The 26,561-nt window shown below is 40.0% G+C and overlaps 1 protein-coding gene across 10 annotated transcripts in view; it reads right to left on the reverse strand.

The window, feature by feature from the left end:
* Positions 1-25,499, reverse strand: part of sox6 (SRY-box transcription factor 6) — a 129,422-nt gene extending 103,923 nt beyond the window's left edge. For 2 of the 10 annotated variants that reach the window (XM_040012097.1, XM_040012093.1), the window contains exons 1-2: positions 22,979-24,003; positions 3,783-3,853 (exon numbers count right to left, since the gene is read on the reverse strand). The gene's annotated coding sequence lies outside the window, so the exon portion shown is untranslated. The other 8 variants (XM_040012096.1, XM_040012090.1, XM_040012088.1 and 5 more) reach the window with 7 other exon arrangements.
* Positions 25,500-26,561: the final 1,062 nt, after the last annotated feature.

Genomic DNA, 26,561 nt, shown 5'->3' on the forward strand with positions numbered 1-26,561 from the left:
TATGATACTGGCTGAGCCTGCTATACACAGTTATAACTAGATAAAAGCTTTCCCACAACAAAAACCTCACAAATACACCTGTTTTATTGAGCTTTGTCGACGTTTTCCTCACATTCTGATTTTCCTTTAAATATAGCCACACATTATGAAGCATACAGGGAAAAATACAGATGACAAAATTTCAACTTGTCCAATTCAAGTAAAGGTCTGAGCACCTTAAATTCACCATTAAAAAGAAGGTTAATGGCTCACTGTCCTACAGTGACTGGCATACTGATGGACAGATGACAACAGGCTTTCGTAAGCTGACTCTGGTAACAATGTTCAGCCTCGTATGTGAATCATAAACAGACTGCTTTTCATATTGTACGCTATGCAAGAGAAGATAAAAGAGCCACTGGGGGAGGTGGGAAAAATAACAAATGCTTGCAAAAACATAATAAATGGCAATAAAATTATATCTTAAATTGAGGATGTGATTCATCCTAATTTAACGAGTATTCAGCTAACTCGATTTAATGCTCAGTACTTACACATATCTCATCTTGGGGCTCAGTTTGGACTTGTTAGCCGACTATTACAACTTAATACCGGCTTGCCTGGGAAGAGTTTTTCAGCTCTTTCAAAATGGGCTGTCATTAGAGCCTAGCACTCCCCTGGGCCCCACAAAGTTTAAATAATTTGCGAATCAATTAACTGGCTACTCTCAACGCAACAGGGATTCCACACTCCAGGGTCGTGGTGCATTATCAGTTGGAGACGATTCATGGCTTTTTGGGAGAAAAGTTCATGGTTGAAATCATTAATTCATTTTACAGGACTTTTAGTTATGCATTACTTTCCACAGCTGGGGTAGCAAGGAGATTAATGGCATGTTCTTTGGTCCTGTTTTCTGACGTGAATAGCTACTAGATGAAACTCTGTCCTACAGTGCGAGGGAACAGACTGTGAGAGGCAGGACGGCGGCCAAATCCATATTAGAATTTTATTCTTCCGAGAGTGAAATAAAGTCTGTCAAACGTTATAAAATAATAATAATATCGGAGCAGAATAATCAGATCGCCAACAGTTAGTTTAGACCCTTCAAATGAGGTCATCCCCGAGCAATACAGAGTGGGAGCTATTAATTAAATGCAGCGTATAGGAAGATAAATAAAGTTAAGCAGGTTTTACACATTCTTGCCAGGTAATGACATGTGCAGCAATTTGTTTTCCAAATTCACTCTGGGATTCTCTGAAGTAATTGAGGCTGATGGAATTAAAATCTTTGTTAGGCAGTCTTTGTCAAGCAGTCTCTGTTCAGCATATTGACCATAATCATTGCAGGGTCAGTGGACTGAAGAGGCTCATTTGATAAATAATAGATGGAGAGTAACCATTCAAAGGTTGTTCATTTTCATTTTGTGGTGAAGTGCTGTTTATTTAATTTCTGACAAACTGGCTCCCAGCAACCTCCCCTTCAGTCTAGCCATCAATAGTGGGCTCAGCAGCGGTGAGACCACGCGGCTGCGGCTTACTGGATAAATGGTGCATTTTAACAGAGAGCGTGTATGACCTGTACTAGAGATTGTCTAACATACCCCTCAAGTGTTTTTTAAACGACTTTGCACGAGAGTAATCAAACACGTTGTATAAGCAACCAGACTAAATTACTTCAGCTCGTATTTTGAGCTTAATTAAACCTGTAGGTCGAAGGTTTTAAGATCGCATAAAGACCCAGATTAATGTCTCAAAAAGTGCGATGACACTGCTGCTTGCCCACATGGGTGTCTTGTTGCATTTTCCTCTTTAACAAATAGTGACAGGTGCCTAATAGCATTCAATAACCATTAACCATGAGCGCTTTACTGAGGAGTCTTTATTTCTTTACTTCAGGCATCAGTTCATTAACTACCAGACCCGAGTACAAGCATTTTCACAAGTACCCAGAGATGCTTGTGTCGTTTTGTGCTTGCAGATTTTGAGCTATGCTGGTGCGTCTAGTGCAAAGATTGAAAACTATAAGTGGTTTCTTGATGATTTCAACAAAGGGACTATTATGGATCTTCCTTTAAAGGCAGAGCAAGATGTAAGTCCTAAAAACATTCAGTTTGAATTAACCCAGCCTTTGAAAAGCCAACCCAGCGTCTGCTGGTTTTACTCTTTTATTTTTTTCATATATAGAAAAATCTGTAAATTAAGCCAGCCAGATTATGCAAAACATAATACTCATAATATATCTATTCTATTTCCCACTAGTATTAAATCTATTTATTATATCGCAACAGTGCCTGCAAGTACTGAGAGCTTCTAATAACGCTGACTGATTAATTAGATGATCTACAGCCATACAAAGCACAACCTGGCTGTCTCGACAATGCTAACAGGCAGCCACAGAGATAGATCGCTGGTAGGCAGGTGCGTGTTCATCTGAGCAGAAGGCACGTGCGTGGTGTGAAATGGTGTGATTAAACAATAGTAAATGGCCATGAACTTTGAATTCATATAGCGACATTTCCAAGCTGTTATTGAAGAGCTTTCCAGTCACATTAATATGACTCCCATGATATCTCCAACTGACATTTGGAGGAAAAGAATAATAAAAACTTAGTTCCTCTCCTTTATTTGTTTAATATCTAAGATACATTTTTATTAGAAAACGTGCACGAGCAGCAGCTGCACAAAGGTTGTTAAAGTAATATGATATTGATGCAGAAAAAGAACTGTAGTGTTTCTGTTATTTTAAGCAAAATGCCACATTTCATAGAAACGGTCTTACTATATTGCTTTGAAAACTTTCACGTAAACCAGTTTTAAATTGATATTTTGGTTTACAAGCAGAGTTATACAGTGCTTGATCTGTGACTCTGACGTGCTTTAAACATAGACCTGATCCTGCTTTGGTATAAATGATAGCGCCCCTTTGGTACTTTGAGGATTAGCGCTTATTTGTTATATATGTATTACAGGATTATCCATCATAATCTCACCCTCTTCTTTAACATCTCAGAGATCGTTAACAAGAATCATTAATGGAACGTAAGTCAGCGCATTATTGTGTTATAATCGGACAGAAGAAAAGTTACGTTATTTCCAATAATTTTAATTTAATTAGAAGAAACTGCATCCCTGTTAAAGAAAAATAGGCTGTTATACATAGTGGCGCAGCAGTGACGGCAACCAGTATTGTGCAAATGTTGACATTTATGGAAATTAAAACCTCTTCTATATATATATTTGTACAATTTCAGGAACTGTTGTCAAGATTAGAATTAAATTTAGACATAAAATATATAAATATGTTTACAAAATATATAAACCTGCAATATTACTGTGAATTTGCTTTTAGCTAATGATATTTTAGATTTTATATCTTTGACTAGCAATACCCATGCAAAGGTTTTGTTTGGGTGTGTGTGTGTAGCTCATATAGTCTTTAAGATATTTTCATTCATTAGCAGAAAACCAGATTTAACCGTAAACCTGCAAAGCCCACGCACAAAACTGGACTGTAAGACACAACAGCACAAAACAATAGTGGTGAAAAAGCTGTGAAAAAAAATAAAAAATTCTGACTAACCACAAAATTAACTGAAGGAATATGATGCAAGAAAAAAAAATTCGTGTGGAAAGGTGTGTCAGTAACTTTGGCCCTATATAACTGTCTAATTGTGCATACATTTTGTGCCTATCCAATTGTCCACTTCATTTAATGCAGGTGTTCAGTGTGGGTGAAAGACAGCAGGGGTGTTTGAGACATGTGTGCAAGACAGAAACAGCTGAAGGGGCAAATTGATACTTACAAAAACTGAAAGACTCAATCCCCAGCTTCCAGCGATCACTGGTTGGTTGATTTTGAATTCATGTAAATAACCTGCAGTATAATAAAGACAAAAGAAACATAGAAAAAAGCTATTAAGTTGTGTCTTTGTGTGCAAAATATTGCATAAGTTAAAGGCAATTTGTTATATAAAATCAGCATGGGTCTTAGATGGCTCTATTTACCTACATTAGAACAAACAGACCGAACAAGAGGAAGAAAATTGGGACCATATTGACTGTTGGCTCAGGGTCAGAGTTTCCACAGCTGAGTTAAAACAGCTTTGTTAGTGTCTGACCTCCACTCTTGACAGCTGTTACTAATAGGAATCAGTCTTAGACAATGTTTAAGATCTGCTTCTCTGCTACCTCATTATTCTGTCTTCAAGTCCGCAGATTCCACTAATCAACAGTTTTCGTGTTCAGCAATTGTTTTATTTAATGTAGCTTTCTTTCATCAAGCATTGGCTGCTAATGATTTATTTAGGGGCCGTGCTCAGCTAGTTTCAGCATCATGCTGAAGTGCTGCAACTTAAGAGCTCTGTTAGAAACTCTAGTGTAGAATAAGTGCACAGATTCAGGGGTCAGAGCCAACTCAAACTTAAATGCACCCACAGTTTAGAAGTAATAATTACAGAGCGAAAACAATTCAGTGATCAGAGCATATACTTTGGGAGATGAAAAAGCTCCAAGCTCATTCATGCTCATTTTCTCACATTATCTTGTTTTTAACAATAAGCCAAGATCTCATTACCAGCTTATTTATACAATTAGTCTGCCTCAACACCGCCAATTAAACAAGGCCAAGGGTTTTTTGAGGTCACGCTTAACTGATCTGTCACTAATTTGCTCTACAGCACCTCAGTCTTCTATTGCTGGGGCCAATAAGCCACCATCAACAAGACAGGATAAATATACTGACTACTGCTGCATTGTTGTCAGAGCACAGTACAGTCTGCTGCGTGGGAGGCTGGAGGGCTAGTAGAATGAGACAGATAAAGGCAAGAGTCACAGACAGGTCTGAATGTGGTAGCCTTGAGGCTGGATGTGACAATGGGACAGAGGGGACCCAGGTGACCCCAGCTGAATGGAAAGCTGTAACATACGGTAATGTACTGCTGCCACCATGACGAAAATCAATTTCCCTCAGAGAAAAATCCTTTTCACATTATAACAAGGCCTGTTTTTGATTATTATGATATAAATAATGATGTAAGGTTTCATGTGACAGAAAAATATCCGTGAGGAATTCAGTTAAGTGACGACAAACTCTTGTTATGGCCTTATATGAATTACACCTCTGATTTTGAAGCCTACTCCTGCCTTTTAAATGCTGCTTCACTATTTCACTGCTGTGAACTATGCTCCAGCTGCAAACACCCACTCTTGTCCCCACATATACACAGGAATAAGTTATATTTGAAGCTATTCAGTATAGTACCGTCCCTGCCTGCTGGATAAACCACATATTTCATGGATGGTAATTCAATAAACAGTTCGTCTTTCTTTCCATTTGTCATCTGACTACAGGCTGAATTCCTGTAGCCTCTAAATAAAAGAGGGCTCTACTAATTACACATAGTAGATATTAACAAACCTTTGAATTCATAATTTGATGTTAATTGAGAACAATGGGGTAAATAATACATGGGGAGCTGAGTTCTTTATTCATTGGTTATTTAAGATAATTATTTGTGTGAGAGGGGGAAAAAAATTTATAATTGCAAATAATGAGTGAACCCAAATGATATTATAATGAAGCCAGTGTAGCAATCCCTGTGGTGTAATAAGAGTCCTGTCAACTGGCCTATTGTAGAGGCACGTAACAGCTCTTTTCCTGCTGTGAATTACACCTACAGGCAGGAAACATAAAACAGGCACCCTCTATTCCTAATTACAAGATCACAGACTTACTATGTACAATTTTAGTTAAACTCAAAGTCAAATTTATTAGTCACACCACGTTTTATGAACTTTCAATACATTTAACTGTTTATTTTAAATAAACAGTTACATTGAAAGAAAAATTCACAGTAAATTAGACCTTTCTGGACAACAATTTAAGGCTCAAAGCAAAGCACAACGACTGGTTTTTTGCTTCATTGTAATGAAAATACTGGAGGTTTCGCTCATAGGTAGAAAAATCCAAACAGAGTGATGCAGCTAACATTAGAAGGCATGAGCACAGAGAAATCTTTTTTCAAGGAGTGGCCTTTTCTCCATGTTCGGTTTGACAGAGCTACCACACACACACACAAGAAAATATGCACACACACTTATGTTACATTAAAAGTTTTTATATGAAAAGAAACAGCCATAAATTATGGTATATTTTTCCAGCACTGACCTTTGCCAGCAACACACAAACACATATTTCAGAGTCCAAACAGCTGATGTTAAGCAAAAGGACAGTACCTGATCCTACACTTTCCGTAAGTCAGGAGTATGCATTTGCTCTGATCACAACGCGTTCAAGTTCCAAGGTTAACCAATTAACACCGAAACCTGCCACTAGAAACTACCTCTTTGTACTGCGTTACACATCGCGTGTACCGCACGACTGCTAAAATTGGGATTTGCGGTCAAGCCTCTTATGTGCTGTGGAGGAACGCAGTTTTACTACCACAAGTCAGAAAGATTCACTCTTAAATCAACTGAACCTTTAAATTCGAGACATGTGTTTACTTATGGCGAGGGTTAAGCTTAATTTAATTTCCCCTATCCATAACAGAGAGCTGTTTTTTAAACCGTCATGTGACAGTGGCTCAGCACCAATAGAAAACACCACCACAACTATATACAGCAGAGGATACCGAAGAGGTTTTGTGTTTCATGTGCCTCTGTTAACTGTATATTGCAGTAATGCTATGTATGCACATGTTATATGTGCACATATGTGCATTTCGCCTTCCTGTAGCCGTGTGTGGATATGCATGAGCAAGCCAAAACTTCTACTTCAACTTCTGTCTGGAATTCATCCAGATCTACAACATGTTAAAAAAAAAAAATCCTCCCAATCCTCCGTTCCAAATCCTTACTCTCCTCTGCGTCCAAACACACTAAAGTAGGAATTCTGCAGAGTTAGTTATTTTGACAATAGAGGTAATCTATGCCATCAGCAGGCTGTTCCCTACCTGGATGCACTGTGGTTATCTCTGCAAATGCAGCAGCCGCACAGTCAGTCAGACTGGGGACTGCATGGGGGAGTTTGGGATGCATTGGGGTGAGGCTATAACAGCAGCTATCCCAAGGGAAAATGGGGAAATGGGAGGAAGGGGAGGGTTGAGTGTTGAAGGCAAAGGTGTGAAGCAAAGAAGAACATCATGGCTCAGAAAAGGCTGAAATAGTAATTGAACACAATTGAGCATGATTGTCTATTAAATATCCACTTGCATAAAGTCCATTCTGTACGTACTGTAGCATCTGCGAAATATGAAACAGCAGTGCGTAATCTCCACAGACGAGAGGACATTACTTGTCAGGAAACACCTAAAGCACAGTTCATTCACTTCCTGCAGCTGTGATACGCTTCATACAGAAAAAATAAAAAGCCTGCCGCTGTGATGTCAGAAAGACAAAGAGTATTTCCGCAATCGATCTATCATGTCATTGAGTAATTTGGTGTTGAAAACATGGCCGGTCAGGTCACATGCCAACAGCTGTTTCATGCTCCAGCACACCGCACAACTGTCACAACCGTACAAATCTCTCTTTTCTCTCTTTATCATTACCCTCTGTCTCTCTCAGACTTGCCCTTTTCGACGTCGGGTCGATGCCGTTTCTGATGCTGAACTTACAGCAGACTAGACACTCACAAAATGTCTAGCACCAGCGCACCAGTGCGTCAAGAATGACAACCAGAGTGTCACTCCAGTTAAAACATCTTTGTCGAGTGTGAAACAGTGACCAGTATTTTGACAGAGCTGAAATGCAGTAATGTCAGATAAAACTAGGGGAGGAAAAAAAAACGCTCTCAAGCAACAGCTATTCTACCCAGAGGTTGTTAAAAGTAATGCTCTGATACAGATACAGTGCTGTGGCTGAACGAGGCTTTCATGTGCTGCTTGGCAAATACATTATCTGTCATTTCCTCGGCGTCAAATAACAAGAATAAAAGTCTATTTACTGAGCAACTGGGTTGAGGCAGGGTGAAGGGAGAGAAACGACCAGCAAGTAAAATGTTTTCCTCCGTGGTGGACGGCATTCAGTCCCCAGTGCTCCAAACATGCGGGCGTGCAACCTATCAATTCTCTTTGATTTTCTTTCACATATTCTTTACTCCAAAGACTGTAAAGACAGAACAACACAGAATAGCCTTGTCTTTTTGCACACTGATTAGGCCTCTTTTCTTAACTTCTGAAATACCCATTTTTTCCCTTTCCACCCCCCCTCTTTGTTCTCTGTCTTTCATATTCGGTGTGGAGTTTTTGTTTTCGTGTATGTTGGGGGGCAGGGGCATGAAAACAAGTCTCTCTCTCTTTCTCTCCCAGGTAATGTGTTTATTTTCCTAGGTCCCATCTTCTAGTTTACTGCGTGGTGGTGTTTCTCCCCTCTTATCGCCTGGGCCTCGCGGGGCACTTTAGCCCCTCAAATCCTGTTCACCACATACTGGTTTTAGAATCTGTGAAATGAGTGCTAGAGAAGCGTGGCCACAATGTCTGCCTGTGTTGCTACTGGACTCAAATGGGCTTGGTGCTTTTTTTTTGTCCAGGGAGATGCATAAATGGAAGTTTTTAACACCTCAAAGGAGGCTGGGCCTTTGTGGAGCCACACTAGAGAAGCCTGCCAGTCTCCCGAGGAGGCAGACACACTGAGTGCTGCAGGACAAAGAGCTAGAGGAGCAGAATCAGCAGGGGCATCACTCTGCTTTGGGCACCAGACACACACACACACACACACACACACATATATGGTTGCACTTACATACAGTACATAGCACACATGTGAACACTTCCACTCACACAAATATAACAAAGGGTGGAATGATTTGTATCTGAACTGCCTGTAAAGAAAAATAAAAACGATCTAAAGAAAATAGATATTTTAACAATTACTGTATATTTAAAATCTGAGAAATTAACCAGCAAATTCTTCTCACACCTGCAGTGCAACCTAGTTCCAGATAGAAAAGCAAACAGCCGCTGGCAGTAACAATATTATGAAAAGATATGAATATAAATACTGTATTTCCACTAGTTAAAATCCGCATACAGTGCTAACTGTAAATAGATTCATATGATTGTACAAACAGACACAATAAAAATATACAACCATCACACCATTTCCTACTTATTGATTTCAGCTCCACTGTTTGAAAATAACTTCCTCATTTCCATCCCAATTTTCCTTATTGAAATTCTTTTTTTATTCCCCGAGTACAGCCAAACAGCTGGCATTTACAATCAGTCTTTATGCTGTTTAGATGCCTACAATAAGCATTTAGATGCAAATATCTCTGCCTTGTACAAAGGACTTGCAACTTCTGTCAGAAGCAACATAATCAACCTGCAATTGTCTCCTGGCTCCAAGTGGTTTCCAGTGACAAGGCCTAAGCCGTATGCATCTGTATTCAAATGATTCCCTATTTCAGGCACAGTTTAGTGTGGATATTTTCCAGCAGTACTGCACTGAAAATCAATCACATGGTGAATTAAACCAGAAAGGAAACAACTGATCCATAAATGATCAGGTTACAACAAGGCATTGGTGTCCACAAATTATTCAGTGTTCTCCTTGTTCGAGGAGAAGCAGGGATGCACTATTTGATTGTGGTTTTTTTCCACTGATGACTTGTGTTATTGTCGCACGTTTTCAATTGGCAAAAGGAGGCTTAAGTTGACAAATGACTGCTTTAGTAGTAAGACCGGAACAATATAGACTACTTTAACTAAGGGCATGCGGGACACCTTTTCAGCATGATGCAGGTAAAAAAGAAACATTGGGAAGGAATAAACTCTGTTTATTAATTATTAATACAAAGCAACATTTTACATCATAGAGACCTTCCAAAAGCTTGTTTAGTCTTTACACTTTGGTTACTGAACCAACTGAATGATAGAAATAAAGCTAAGAAGATGCACAGCACTTAATTTAATGTAGAAAAAAATACCTAAAACCTGAATAAGATTTAAAGGTCATGTAAATAAATAACGAAGCCTTTAAGTGTACGCGGCCGTGCAGTAAATCTGATCAGGGCACGCGCTTTGCATTGACTTCATTGCCTCCATACGGTCATTTCAACAATTAACATTATAACCTCTGTTTTTATTTACAGTTGCAGAGGTCATGTTGTTTTTCCTTTCTTTTTTTTTTTTAAAAACCCACCATTAATAACAGTATTTGCAAATGCAAATCCATTTAGGAGGAGGAAAAATGATCAGTTTGAGAATATTTCTGCCTTCTTAATCTTCTAAAGAGGGAAATGATTTAAAAGGAGGACACAAATCTCCAGTGACATGGCAGGAGCTGTAGGGCAACCACCCACCCCACCACCACCCCTTTTTTCATTCTCCCTTTCTCATCTCACTCATGTCTACCTCTCGCCCCCATCCCCATTTCTTTCTCCTCCTTATTTACCTCTCCCCCCCTTGTGGCATGAAGGGGTAGAAGGGCCAGGAGTCAGTGACAGGGGACTGAGAGCAGGGCTCCACTTGGCTTGTCCCCTCAGAGGAAACAAATGTAGTGTTTGAGCCACTGATCACTGGTGTAATTGAGTTTAACACTCCTTTTCTGGATTAAAAAAGGGCCTTTGAAATGAAAGGTCAAATTACCTCTACAGTCAGGCAATAAATAAGTCAAACAAGGTAAGCGGTTCCTGCCAGCATATGTCAGTGGCAAATTTAATTAGTGAAAAAACAGGAAGCTCTTCCATTCTACACTGAATTATAAAAAGGCAGTGTCAGTTCCAGTTGTGCGGCAGCGAAATAGAAATATACATTATCGCCGATCAATGAATCTTATCGCTTAAAAAAAAAAAAAAAAAAATTGCACGCAAAATCCATTTAGTTCACACTATCTGTGCAATTGCATGAACACACGAACACCTTATGATTATACGATTACACGATTATGCGCATAACCAAATTACACGTGGAAAATAATTGAGTCTGGATAAGATCCTTAGTTAGATTTGTTCTTCGCACTTGCATGATTTTTTTTTCCCTATTATGTAAAACATCCTATAGGTCCTTTGTTCATTGATTGCAGCACAAAGAAAGGAAATGGGCATAACGTAAGGCTGCAGTCTGGACTAGAAGCAAGCAAGGCACAGAACAAGAGAGAGAGAGAGAAAGAGAGAGAGACACCACTCCTCTACACCCAACTAGCTACAATGTGGCCTTTGTGACATAATGCCCTCTGCACAGCAGATTGTGGAAAATAATCCAGAATTTACTGGTTTACATATCCAGCAATAACAACTGACATCACAACCTGTACCATATATTCCATGCTTCTGGACACTTTTCACATTTACTGCAGAATGAGGGGGGTAAGAAAAACATTGTCAGGCAGTTATTCCCATCATGTCCTGGGAGCCCATTACAGCATGGCACAAGCAGTGGTAAAACTGAGAAAGTCAGCAAGCTGAGGCTACATGCAGGCAGAGGGCTGGGGAGCACTTAGGCTCACAGTACAAACCTACTACACACTGTTAACTGCTGGAGAAAGATGTAGTTCAAACAAACACTTGGCACCTGCAGATTATGTGTGTTTAAATTCTGGTAGCCATTAGGACTTAGTTTTTCTGTTCGAGTTGTTAGCTTCTGTGTGCTGCCCTCAACGTCAGACCAGGCACTTTGCAAAGCTCCTAAAAAAGAACAATGAGCAGGAGATAGAGCCTCTTTTAATTATCTCTCTCGACTTTGCCCAGTCCTGATTGTTGAAAGCGCGACAGGTGGGTCGCATAAAAAAAATAAGTTTCTACTAACACATGCTTCTCATTACTTTGCTTCTCAAGGAAAACTGACATTTCTCCAACCAAAAGAGAGAGGGTCCTCCATGGCCACCGCTCACCGCAAACTACTTTTCAAGTGTACCTTACATTATATATGAGTATACATTTTGAAGCTTGCACACTTTAAACATTCCAGAGAAGGGGGAGGGAGGGGAATGTAAACATATTAAATTGCATGTCCAAACGTGGAATATGTGCTGCAAGCTAAGTATGATCTATTTAATAAAAGAAAAACACTTTTCGGGATTCTTTTTCATTTAAACACAACTAGATTTCAATTGAATGAGCCGAGCACACTTGCAGACTGGTTTTCACAAACCTTTAGAAATTTGAGTTTTAAATGTGGACTGAATAAAACATAATAACATAAATAAATGTGCTAAAATACGTGACTTCCATCAATCTTTACAAAAAAAAAAAAAAAAAAAAAGAGCCACAGCTCTAAAATTTCAATATTCGAACTGCAAAAATAATATTTCCAAGGAACAGCCACTAAAAAAGAGTGTGTGTAAAGGCACACGTGCTCGTCTGCGTGTCAGTATATACATGTGTGTGCATGCCTGCTCTCCACAACAGCCCTGCAAACGTGGTTTTGGGCAGAGTAAATGGTAAAATGTTGAAATTGGAAAAAATATTAGCCTTCTTTCTCTTGAATAGTAGAGAGATAAGCACCCTTTAGCAATGAAGCCAGTGGAGTTTAAGCTTATTATGAATACCTCTCGGAGCGCAGAAGCATGTACTGTAGAAATCAAAGGGAGTAATAGGCAGGTAAGCCAGTGTCATTTTAAGGAGGAAGTCAGTTGTGAAATTGTAAAATCGCAAGGCCCTGCTGACAATCTCCTGCCCTCAGAACACTCCCATAAATGATTTCTAATGGCAGTGGCTATCACATATTTGAAAAAGTTAGAAGTTTGTGAGGCGAAAAGAAAGAAAATCCAATGCTAATCTCTCCATTGATGGAGACTAATAATAATAAGACCATTTATCTCTTTGATTAAACAGCGCATACTCTGAAGCTCGCAAGAATGTGTGATTCTTTGCGAGTGCTCTAAGCTTCCCAAAGTAGACCCCGCTTTGCAGAACATTCCTTATGGTTTCAAGTTCAATTGGCTGTGAACGTCCACTCATACATGCTGTACCAAAATCATAAAAAAGCCCTTGTTCGTGTTTTGTTTTGAACAATGTTTGTGAGACGAGAGCTACTCGGTGGGCACATTTAGGTTTTTGTTGTTTTTTTTTTAAAAAGGGAGAAGATCAGCTGTTTTTGGTATCGTATTCATTGGTGCATTTTTACCTAATAGCTTAAGTTGTAAAGCTCCTCTGTAGATCTGTTGTAAAGATGATACCATAACATGACTGCTCTGAGGCACCATGAACTCTTTCGTGCTTAGATATTCTACAAAGGCTCTCACACAGACACACATAAAACACCCACAGGCTAATACATACTATGTTTTTTCTCCTCTGAATATTCATCCATGTTTCCACATCATCTGCAGGTCTCCTAATCATAGTCACTTCCCCTTTAATCACAGAGCTCTAATTAGGTCCTAATAAACCATTTTGCCATCCTCTTGGAGCGCCTCTGTGTCACTCACACATCAAACCATGAAATACTATATTAAGGGGCTGTCAAGCTCAAAGGAAAGCTCCTCCAGCAGCAGTGATACAGATACTGCAGGCACACCCTCTTACACTAATTGAAATTATCGAAAGCTCTGCTTACATGTGACACTTGGCCATGTCTGAAACCATAGGCTGAAGTACAGCCGGCAAAAGCATGACGGTTGTGCCAGCGCTGAGGCTCTACTGGTTTCTCTGATGTCGGATAATTGTTTAAACCTGAGTGGATATGGCACAGGGCCTCATGCTGCTTGTTCTGCCAAAAGAGTAAACAAAAAATGTTCTCACTAGCACTTTGCTCCTCTGTTTCTTCTATTCTGACTCAGTCCAGAATGGGCTTCAAGGAAAGCCTCATGATTCCATGTTCATCTTGGAGAACCAGTGTTGGGGATGATGATCACTGACCACAAGTTGATAATGATGACTGTTTAATTAGAAGCCTTTCTTTGGCCTGGCCACAACCCAAACTCCTCCACCCTGCAGATGGTAACCAATAAATTTAGCTTTGCTGAAGATGAGGAGGGACATTGTACCTCCCTAATCTACCCCACCCCTAACCAAGGACACAAAGCCTTTCTCCTCACTAACACAAAAAAACCGTAGCTATGCTGAACAAGGAAACCTCTGAAGTCTAATAGTCTGTGTACACATACACCTAAGTCAAGCGGTGGTGTTTTCACAGGCTGTCAAGTTTCATTTTTATATATTCTTCTTAATTCGCCTTTTTAGGAGTGTTTTCTTTTCCTGGTCAATATAAAGTTTGTCATTTGTTTGTGCAATATCCTTTTTTCGTAACTGAAGCATAATTGCATTTTCACGGTAATGTTTAGGAAATACAAACAAGCACTTGGTTACAGATACGCAAAAAGCTGCTTGCTGCAAATGCATTAGGGCTATGTTTGGAAAGCTGAAGCCTCTTTAGGGGTTTGCAAAAATACTGCGACCATCTCAGCGTGAAACGTCAACTTGAATATCACTGGGTCCAAACTCCAGCTACCACAGAAGACTTTAGTTGCCTGACCATCCACCCTGACCTCCTCCGTATGAGCTGACGTACAGGAACATAATCCTCCAAACAACATTTGACAGCGAGCGTAAATTGCAGCTGGAAATTAGTCACATATTGTGGTGTGTAGAAGGTGAACTTGAATATTGTGCAATAATGGAGCAAAAAGCAGAATTTTTTTTTTAAGTTGTATATTTTACACACCATCCTGTCTTGTGGAAAAAAAGATTAAGTGTTGACATTCTTTCCTGTCCAATCCCTGTACGTCCCTACCCACCACCTGCCAATCATCTTGCTTCACACGGGCCTCCTCCCAGAGATTTCTACAATCGTATGCCTGGCAGAAACACCACTCTGTGTTTTGTATGTGTGCGTATATTGTATGTGGGCGGGTGGCGTGTGCCAGAGTGGCTATCCCATAAGATTTTCAAAGACGCTCATGGGAAACTTTCTGCACGGGCCAAACCCCAGTCTTTCTCTGTCATTTCAGCAGATTTCTCTTTTTTTAGTACCATTCATGAAACAGGAGATTGTCACAGATGGTACTCTCTCTGATTTTATTCTTCAAGCTCCGAGTTGCCTTTTTTTTTTGGCCTTCATTGCTAGAGCTGCACTTTGCTTATAAATGTACAGCTGAGCCAATCAGAGGTTTCTTGTGCAATTTAAGAGTGGGTAAAATGTTTCCACTGCCTCCAACAGTTGTTTCTAAAGTATGAATGTTAACTCATGGATCTTCAAAAGAACAAGCAGATGGTTGTTAATTCAAATTTGGTTTAAGCTGAAAGTTCATATTTTCCAACATTAGTGTTTCTGTTATGGTTCTATAATAGCACAAGTCGTCAGAGTGATGGATAAAAATATTTCCAGCTGCTTCTCTGATGCTACAAAGACATATACTCGCAGACTCAAATTAAGGACACTAAATGTTATCAATCACCTCGAAAATGTAACATTTTCCCTGTGAAAAATTCACCAACTGTGGGTCAGGACAAAAATCCATTTCTTGGACTGAAGAAGACCAAGTTTAATCTCAACGTCAGAGGGGTCTGGGGCGACGTGAATACCAACATCATTATTTGTGCAGAGTTTTAGTCTCAGAAATTCTCAGAAAATCTACTTTTAGCTCATCTTTTTACCAACAGTGCCTAAACACCCCCCCACCCCCGCCCCACTTCACTAACAGAGTGAGTGGGAGAGAGGGGATAACAAAGACAGACATCCAGAGCGGGAGAAAGACAGAGACCAAGAGAAGATTGTGGTCGAGTCTGCTGAAGCCATTTTCTCATAATGCACATTAAGAGCACAGATTTGTAACACATCCAAGTAAGTGTATAAAGAAATTATTCAGAAAGGCAACAAAAGACCAGGGCAAGAAGAGATGCTATGGTTAAACTCATCAGAACTTTAGCCACAAGACCCTTTCCATTTATTCCCCCACCCTCCCTCTTTGTCACTTTGATTTATTTTTGGCTTTGTACATTAGTGTTTTCCTCGGGAGAAGCTGTTGGGAATATGATTTCTGGCCCAGTACATCCTTTTCTTTTCCATAACTTCCTCGCCTGTTTTAGATGTCACCGTAGCTGCTCCATGATGCAAGTGGTTGATCAGGGCTTGTTTCCACCCAAGAGGGACAACACACAATATGTGGAGAGCTTAAGAATTTAGCAGCAGCAAAGAGTTTTTATATAGCAAATAGTTTTTATGAAAGGCTTGCCTTTTAAAAAATAATGAACTCTACAGGTGGCATTTATAACACATTAAAGGTTCTTTGTTATAGCATTTACTGCGCGCACACCATTATGAATCGCGCATATCAGCTAGCGTTCTGCTTTGTGAGTCCAAGTTGGAGATTACAACAAAAGTGATCATTATTTTCACTTAGCTTCAGCGCACAGTAAAAAAAAAAACAACAACAATATAGATGTGCATATGTGCATTAATGCTATGTACAAGCGAGCAGGCAAATATGCACACAGAAACAATCGTGTGCTCAAAAAAAAAAATAGCTCTCGGTATCCTTAATGCTCCACCATAGAATAATGAAGCCAAATTGGCTGGCTTAGATGCAACTGTGAGGCATATTTTACATCTCATGTCAGATCAAGCTGGCAGATGCCAAGCCGAGCTATTAAACTCCACCAATTGGATAATGCCTAATTGTTCGGCTTTAAAGGACCGTGGAGACCTGCTTAACTTGAATACAAAAATAACTACTGCCTTCTGAGAATACAGAGTGCATAAAACATTGTAAAAAACATTAATACTTGATTAAATTGGATAAATGATTTCGGTCCTAAATGCTGAATTGCTTCTTGCATTCTTACAGCGTGGGTATTCATGACAAATGAGAAATTCAAATACGTGCAATATGCCATATTTGCACAGCTTCTCCCTTATTAGATAGCGAGGTTTTTATGGCATTCCCTCACATTATATTTACACGAAAACCCCCGGTGTCACAGCTGCCCGTGCTGGCTCAAGTTATTTTCATGGAGTGTTTTAATGCTTCCTCCAAGGCAGCAGCTTGCCCATGGGATGGCCTGATCCGCACACAATGGGAGGAATCACAAGGAAAAGGCTTGTTGTGATGCTTTTGTGTGTAAGCAGCGCAAAAGCCCACATTACACTAATCTCTTTTCCCTTGTTCACTTACAAGACACAATCTCAGGTCTTCAGAGCTTCTACAATTCTAATAGGGCAGAAATCACTTGGGGCAAAAGATCACAGCTTCTTCTTCTTTTTTTTCATTAGTCCCAGTATGCTGGAGCAAGGTCACTAATATACACGCACACACATATGCAGACCATATATCTGTCTATCTGTTAAAAGCACATGCGCTGACAAATAAGCACTTTTTCCTCTGCAGCTGAAATTAAAGTGTAGCACGACCGCAGTCAGTGAAAGCTGCTGGTGAGTCAAAATAATAATTAATGCACGACTCTTTCAGACTGTAGCTAACAAAATGGTTGCCACAAAAACAGGGAGAAAGAAACTTTTTTTTTAATACCCAAAATGCAGCACAAAAAAAAAAAAAAAAAAAAAAAAAAAAAAAAAAAAGACACGAAGGCGACACAAATGTTTGTTTAAAATTCAGTTTCAACCACCTGCACTCTTTTTGCACAACCTGACAGTTCTCAGTCTTGGTCTGTATGCTGTTTGTGCAAGTGTACTAATGCCTGTGCCCCTATTCCCGTGTGTGTGTGTGTGTGTGTGTGTGTGTGTGTGTGTGTGTGTGTGTGTGTGTGTGTGTGTGTGTGTGTGTGTGTGAGGGAGAGAGAGAGAGAGCGTGGTGCCTGTGTGTGTGTGTGCATGTGCGTGTGTGCGCAGGGACTCCAAAATCCACCACATTTTAATTACTGCCCGGCTGCACTGTGTTCCTCTTTGATATGGAAATAGAGGCAACCATCTTCACACAGCCACTGTACAAATCTTCATGTGATTCATAAAAAACAATGAGCCGGGCTAATTCCTCCACCTGATTACAGTCCCAGACCTGTGAAATGCGGCCACCAACGCCTTTCCAATTAATTCTACATATTAATGGGTGATTTAAAAAAAAAAAAAAAAAAAAATCAACAAAGGCTACTTACCATAGCCTAGACTGTTGCATTTTGAAGTCAAACTTAATTATGCACAACTATGCTATGGACTGAAAGAAAATGTCCAATTATTTTGAGAAAAACATATTCGGTGGGAGAGTGAATGATGCAGATCAAAATGGGCCACTTACATTACTTGTGCAATTATACAGTTCCTGTGATGATACACATATTTAGGTTTTATTTTTATTTTTTTTAATCTGTAATCTTGTAATGTCAGCAATACCGTTCACTTAGAGCAGCCAGGGGGACACTGAGATCTAACAGAGCAGAGGGAAAAACCGCTGCTGCCTTTGTTGAGGTTCAGTAAGTGTTGGCGCACATATGTGTTAGTAGTAAAAAATAAACAAATTAATAAGAAATAGCACACAATAAAGTTGAATCTTTGACATTAAAGGAACCTGTGTTCATGAAAAAAGCACAATATTAAAAAAACCTCTCTCATTCAAATTGAGGCAATGTAACAGCCAAAGCTGTGCGAAATTTCAAATGAGGAACCTTAAGATGCCTTTTGAAACAGCTGGTGTACTACACTCGCTCGCATTTGTCTGCCTGGCTCCACATTATCACAGCTTTTCATTTAAGAGGCTGACTTGATGGAGGTGATGCCCCACTGTCCGCTCTTTCTGGCTCCACTGACCCTTGATAGCATCGGTATTTTTGCCTGTGAGAGCTGACAATTTTCCAAACAGTGAAGAGCCATAATTAATTTAGTGACATTAATTAGTGGCGTGTTACTAAGTTGTCAAGAACTCGTTGTTGAAGGGTAAAATTGCCAAAAGAAAATGCTATGGCACCGCTTCTTATCATTGTTGGAAGATTGTGCAGCAAATTAGATAACACTTAGAAAGACAGATGTCACAACACGTGCTGCCACATTCATTAACTCCTGCGGTCCTTCAACAGTCCCCCGCCTCGCCTCAAACTTTACCAGGCCTGCTGTTCTTTACCTCCTCTTATCCTGTTTATCATTAGGTCCTAGCTACCGCCACAAACACAGGGAGACTAGTACCTGTACGCCCCTCAACCACCTTTTGCCTCTATAGCTTCCCCTCTCTCAGACCACAGTCTACTCTTGACCTGTCGCTTGGAATAAAATAGCTGTTTTTTGTAAACCTCCCCCCCATCCCCAGAAAAAAAACAGTACAAATGGAAAGACAAGTGTCCAAAGTCCCAGTGATGATATGTGTGTTGAGAGAGATGTAGTGACTTTTTGGATTTTGACATTTCAGATCACAGTCAACAGTAGTTTTATCTGTTGCAAGAGTAAAGCCATTCGTGCAGAGTGTCCACATGTATGCAGGCATGCCAAGCCCCCCGCCCTTCTCTCTCTCTCTTCTCTCTCTCTCTCTCTCACACACACACACACACACACACACACACACACACACACACACACACACACACACACACACACACACACACAGGATAAATAACATAACAGTACAACAAGAACAACTGAAAAGAAATGGAAAGTTAAAGAACTCGAGCCGAGCGGAGCCACCTCATTACAAACCCAACTTTTTTATGAAATAATCTGCACACACTCATACACATATTGTTATCGTCATTCACGACACTGCACAGTTTGCATGTGGCAAAATATTATTTGCATCCCGAATAAAGAGATATGTCGCTGCGAGTGCATTTTATTTTCCTTGTGCGCGTGTCAAATCAGCTTATCGTGAGCGGAATTGGTTGTAATATCATTAAAGAATTCAGTTTGGCAAGGGAACACACTCCGAGTGAGACTGTTCGCAGAAGAGCAAGGCCGTAAAACGAAACCTACACACACCAGCACCTTCATTTGCATGAGTGTGTGGCTTGGAGTTAAATAACAGTTTTTTAAGCATTAAAATAACATAACATGGGTAAGATATATCATCACTGAGACGGGGACTTTTTCTCCCCCCCCCCTTTACAGTTATGCCAAATGTACCCTCTGCGTTAACAGAATCAACCGTTAATAATCAGATAATCACATATATGAGCAAGACATTAATATTCACAGCATCACATGAAGCACATTTCTTTCAGCGCCCCTTTTCTCGCCCTCCTTTCCTCTCACTCGCTCCCATCTTTTTCTTTGATCCCACGAATTGCTGGCTCAAGAGCTTTAAATTATAATAATAATAATAATAATAATAATAATAATAATAATAATAAATCCTACCTGTGTATGAGGACAGTTAAAGGCAAGATTTGAGGTTTATTCAGTTTGTGTTTTTTTGTCTGAACTCATTTTAAAATGGCCTCATCATTTCTCTTCCACTCAGCAAAACAAATATAAATTATATAAATATAAAATCACCATGTCATGCAATACTGGAGACACTGGACATGGACAGAGCAGCAGCTAGTGAGGCTTCCTCCCTTCATGCCAAACTGTAGGTCCTAAAAAACTTTGAACTTACTGGCAGATCAGTGTTAGCGACCCTACATCTTATGCTGAGTCCAGGTGGGAAATGCTGCCTTATTTCTCAGTCTTGCAAAAAAGCTCAAGTCTCACCCCAATATCAAAATGCAGATTAGTCTTTGAAAATACAGGAAAGGTGCAAGGCCAGGCAACATTACATAAGATTTTATTGCCCTGTATTATGTATCAGAGAAATATACAAATACACAGATTAGTTGAGTTTTAATAGATTTGTTTCCAATTTCAGTGAAATAAATGCGCACATGTCAGTGGCAGTATTGATTTAAAAAGAAATACAGTGAATATTTCAAGGGGATCACACTGCCAAAATTAGTTACACTTCACATTCCTTCGACTATAATGCACATTTGAGCTGCATGTACTAATTGTGCAGTATAAAGTAAGAAGGTCATTAATTAAGTTGCCGGTAGTTCTCATGTGGAAAAATAAGTGAGAAAGGTTCAATAAAAGCCAGCGCGGCTGGCATCAAAAAGCTCTAATGCCGCTTTTCACTCTTCCCTCTCTCGCTCTTTTGCTGAGCGACACGCTGAGCTGCACAAGCCGTCAGAGACAAACTCTTATAGAGACAGAGCCGAGTGTCCCTGTATAGCAATCAGGACAATGTGCTGAATGGGCAGTCTAATTATAAATGTGCCATTTAGACTTGCATTTGGTCTCCAGAACCGGCTTACCTTATGAGGAAACGTGCGTAAACAGCCACAGTAAGAGCAACTGTTCAAAACAAAATGCCACACGGACTAAAAACTTTACTTGGGCGGAGAAGCGGACTACCGAGTGTTCTTATCACTGTGGCAAAAATAATAATAGTAATGCGCGGGCTATCTGGGTTTGAGGTCTTAAAACGGGGGGGGGGAAAGGGGGGGGGGGGGGGTGCCGGAGGTAATTACAGTCTCATTAATTAGCCACAGGTGTGTCGTTTGTGTGGACGAAAAATGCACGTGCTCGGTGCTGAAAACACAGAAGAAGAAGAAGAAGAAGAAGAAGAAGAAACAGAAGGGGGGGGGGGGGCAGGTTTAAACTGTTGTCATAGTGGATTCCCGTCTTATTAAAATGTTATTAGAAGTCCCGCAGTAGCCTCAGAGTGCTGGTTTTTTTTTTTGTTTGTTTTTTTGTTTTTTTTTACTCAGAGAGTGTGTCTAATTTTGGAAAACGTCTTAAAATGAGGGGGCACTCTACACCCGCTGCTGCCGAAATTAATGATCTTGGAGTGATATTTTAGGAAATCTTCAATTTATCATAAACCTGCAAAATCAATTGACGTGCGTGCAAAAATAAATATTTCCTCAATGAGCAGTGTGTCTGAAATTTAAGTGCTTTTTAGTATCCTAAAATATGACCAAAATCTGGCGTCTATAAATATCTAAAAAAGCATTTTATACTGGAAGGCCTTACTATTCATTGCTGGAACTGTCTTGCGGCAACAAACACATAAAAGGTGAGAAAATATCTCCTAATGGACACATGTACAGTTCTCACAATGGAACTTCTGTTCCGTTTATCCCGGGAGCGAGGAGCTTCAGATATTTCGGCTTAAATGGAAAACTGTCTGTTCGAGTACATCTTCTCTAAATGGACAAGCCCCGCGATTGTTGAATTTAATTTATGGCTTATGCATTCTTTTGGGGTCAATTCCCCTGACCCCCGGAGAAAGTTAAGGAAGAGCAAATTCCCAGGCTGCACGGCTTCAAGAATCTCCGAGGTTTCGGACAGGAAGAAAAAAAAAAGATTGGTGGGGGTCTGATAACTTCAGGCAACAAAGGTTCTGGATGCACGAGGGTATAATGAGACATAAGCGGAAGGTTCAAATAAACTTGTCTACCTCACATGTGGACAGGAACCTACCGGGGCGCACGTCACTGTCAATGAACGGTACCGCTCTGTGGACAGAAGGGAAACTGCCACCAGCAGAACAAAGTTACAGGGCGCTGTAAACACGCACAGAACACCGCAACCAACCATCAAACATTTAATAGCTGATTAAGAATCAACACTCGGCAACGATAGATAGTTGAAACGTTATCGGTGGCAGCGGTCGGGGTTGGTCTAAGCGCTGCAGATTGCACCGTGCAGCCTGAGTCCGCCCGCACGCTCTCCGCTGCTGAAAGGGAGAAGAAAAAGAAGATGATTTTAAAGCTCCGAGCGATGAATCGGGCTGCCGCAGAGTTTACTTGTGATAAAGTTCAGTTAAACGCGCTTTTTACGAATTACGAGGTCACCAGAGCCACTTCCAACCAGCACTTCACGCGTCACTCTCGTCTCGCGTGTAGACTTGGCTTGTTTGAGGTGAAAGCGACGCACCAGACAGTCTCAGTGATTAAAGTTTGACAGTCATTCTCCGAGTCTCAAAATGTACCGACTCGAGAAAGCTTTGCACACAGTTTACTTTGTAAAAAAATAAAATAAAAAACAATAATAGTAGTTTTAAAGCAAAACGCGCGCAAGGTTGTGTGATCGCTCGCGCTGACAGCGCGCTCGCCTTTAAGGAATCAGCAATTAAACACAAGGTGGAAATATAAGGAGAAGGAGGCATGTTGGAAAAGTAGAGAAAACGTGTTGTTTACCTTGTTGGTGTGAGCCGTGCTGATGATTGCCTACTTTTGCGTCCTTCCCCGTGCGCAAAGAACAGCAACTAGTCGCGGCTATACTTTACTGAAAATGATCACCGAGCTATCTGTTGAGCGAAAACTTAAGTCTGCTCACTCGGGGCCATAGGAGGGGATCCCGTCCACTCTCTGTGAAGTTCAGTTGTACAAAACTACAAGTACCTTTTGTTAACCGTCTATCTGGTCTTTATCTCCCTCTCTCACACACTCAGACAAGAGAAGACGATGCTGTCAATCTTGGCAATCAATGCGCGCAGCCATGTCGCAAGTATTCAAAGCATTTCCCGTCGTGCAACATCAGAAAGTGAGTGGCCAGGGCATTGATCTGAGGAAGGCAAAGAGGCAGGACTCCCCCTCCTCCTCCCAGACAAGAGATACGGGAGAGAGAGAGAGAGAGAGAGCGCGAGAGAGAGAGAGAGAGAGAGAGAGAGGTGGCGAAATAAAAGTGGAGACAGGGAGGATGGCTGTTAGCCTACTGCCCGCTTTTAGTAAGTTTAATAAGCTTACTTAAATTAACACCACTTACAAGCTACACAACAACTGAAAAGTTAAGGGCGACCTTTCCACCCCAGAGTTTTTCTTCAGTGACACTTTTTTTTTCATTTGTCTCGTTAGGAAACGAGTAATTCAGCGACCCCTCCCACTTCAGTCAAAGTTTATTATAATTATTACTATTGTTTCTTAAGAGGAAAATGCGGTCATCTGTGAGTATAGGTGACGAGATCAGGTGAGCGATAGGCTGTTTTATTTTTATTTTTATTTACTTAAGTTTTGTGATACAACAGCATGTATTTGTGTGAATTACATCACCGTTTAAAATATAGCAGCATTAGAATCGGTGTTCTTTATGGTTTGTCACGGTGTCCTATACGCCTAGTTTTCATTTTCACACCATCCAGAAGGCTGCAGCTTCTTCTTCCTCTTCAGATTATTTCTAATTTAATTGACTGAGTCTCACATTATGCATTTTTGATTTTTTTTGTGTAGATTTTAAAAAATATTATTTATTTATTTCATCATACGCGCATTTCTTGCCAGTCAATTAAGTACATGCAAGTATTGTCACGATATATACTTACTGGAACACAAGTGAATTATTACATTTTATAAAAACGTGTCAAAAAATAAAAGACTTGTCGGTGACTGTCTTACTGTTTAAATGTACACACTTATTTCAGTATTTTGATATACATGTATATATTATTTTGTAAATAATTAAAAACAAACACACACAAATGTATATATTGACCAGTATAACGTTAGAAAATAATGGAAAATTGTTCGAAGCGTTACGTTTAAGTTTTACTTTCATAAACATTTTACTGTAGTTTTGGTGTATTTGTTGTTAAGTTTTAACACAGAAACTAAAAATAAAATAACCATTATGTACCATCAGTACGTTAACGCAGAGCTATTGATTAGCAGGTTAGACTGGATACAGCTGAAATACAAAACACCTCATTTTTTAAAACAGATTCAGTAAACGTAAGTTGACATCTGACATTACTCAAAAATCCAGCTACTGGGACCTTACAGGCAGACCCTCACTTGCAATAAGAGAAGATTTTACTGAGAGGAATTTATCTGTCACAAACAGAGCATATGTTTTAGATAATCAGCTGGGTTTGGATGAGGCCCACAGCTATCATTCAAAAAAGGAATCTCGGTAGAAACGTGCACATATTTAAAAAAATTTAATTTAATTTAAAAAGAGGAGAGAGAGATCTGACAACGTTGTAGCTTTGAAAAACATCAGCAACATTTTGTGACCAGCAGAAAATACAAATAATAATAATAATCATAATAATATTAATAAAAGGTAGAAGTTAGTTAACATGCCATAAGTGTCACATAATAGAAATGAGAAAGTTACTTACAAAGACAGGAGACAGCAGGAGAAAATTCTGATTGTTAACTGCAGAATGACATGAGCTGAGCTGAAAGAAGGAGGGGAAGCAGAGGAAGAGAGAGAGAGTGACAGAGGAGAGAGAGAGGGGGGGAGAGGGAGGGAGAGAAAGAGAGAGAGACAGAGAGAGAGAATACACAAGCACAAGTTCGCGACAGATGCGAGTCCTGAGCGTCTCACTTTCCCTTTCTTGCTGTTCCAGGTGAAGCAAAACACACCAACACCACATCTACATCAAAGACCTTCAAAATGCTCCTGCGCGCGTTACAATGCACACACTGCATGCTTTTCTCCACTGAACTTCTACAACACTGATAGCCTGCAAGTTAAGTATTAACTTTTTTTCCCGGCAGTGTGCGAAATGTCAAAGTTTACATTTAGCTACGAATAAATAAAGAAAGACTTACCTTTAACACTGAAACTTTTCTACTGTCACACTTTTAACCTGAGCCCCTCTTCTAAAGCTATAACGATCTGATGCGCATCACCAAATTTAATAAAAAAATCATACAGAGTAAAAAGCTTTGCACCATAAAATTGCATATGATCCTATAACAGTCTGACACCGTGTTTTTCCGGATGCATACATGATGATTCTGTGTTGTTCCTGCTGTTAGTGTACCTTCTTTAACGAGCGGAGTTTTTTCTTTCACCGCTTGCACTTGAACGTGTGTTGGATGTGTCTCATGCGCCACCTTTTGGTCACTGTGTGAAGCTCACCTGCAAGGAAAAAAAATCTCTATATAGAGAGACAATCAGTGCATTTAGGGAAAACACCTTTATTTTATTTATTGATCTTTGTTTTTAAAGTTGGACGTTCAATTTTTTATTTGGTTAACATTGACCACACGGCAATAAGGAGTGCAATGGCATTACCACCGGTTCCCATTGTTGCTGCTTCAAAAGTGACAGTGTGAGTAGGGTTAAAAGAAAAAAAAAAGGGTGCAAAACAATATGAGTCATTACATTTGTTTAACGTGTATTTATTTCCAGACTTTGCTCTGTTCAGTGACAGATGATTGTGCAGCTGAACAGGTGCCCGATAGTTCTCTAAATACAAATATAGGCTATTTTTACAGAGGTGACTGTAATGGCTTCCTCTTTATAGCTCAGATGGTAGTGCGCGAAGCCTGTGTGAAGAGCAAAAGACAGTCCAACTTGTTGGGGGGTAAGGCAGACACATTTGCATACCCTGTGAGTCTTTGATGCATCTTGAAATTCAAGTCTAGCCCATAAATATTTGAAAAGGAGAGTGCATGAAAATCAACATTTTTGTTACATTAAATTAACATGTGTTCTTCTCCTGTTCTGCATGGTTAATTAGAGAACACCATTGAGTCAGTGAGTGAGGATTGGGGGGGGGGGGGGGGGGGGGGGGGGCTGCTTTGATTACACTGCAACCAGAGGAGGTTTCAAAGGTGTGCAGCTGATTCATGCTTAGGAATACAGTCATTAGTATCTCAATGAGCAGCCAAAATTATCAAAATTCCAAAAGAAGATTTTAAAAGTTCTACTTTAAACCATTTACTTTTCATTCTACAGCAGTTTAGGTGTCTGTCTCTGGACATGGGATCTCCTTTGACACATACAAGTTTGTTTTAACCCCATATTTATGAGCAGTGCACAGACAATAAG

The sequence above is a fragment of the Simochromis diagramma genome, unplaced genomic scaffold (assembly GCF_900408965.1).
Source record: "Simochromis diagramma unplaced genomic scaffold, fSimDia1.1 OVJJ01000603.1, whole genome shotgun sequence".
Taxonomy (NCBI): domain Eukaryota; kingdom Metazoa; phylum Chordata; class Actinopteri; order Cichliformes; family Cichlidae; genus Simochromis; species Simochromis diagramma.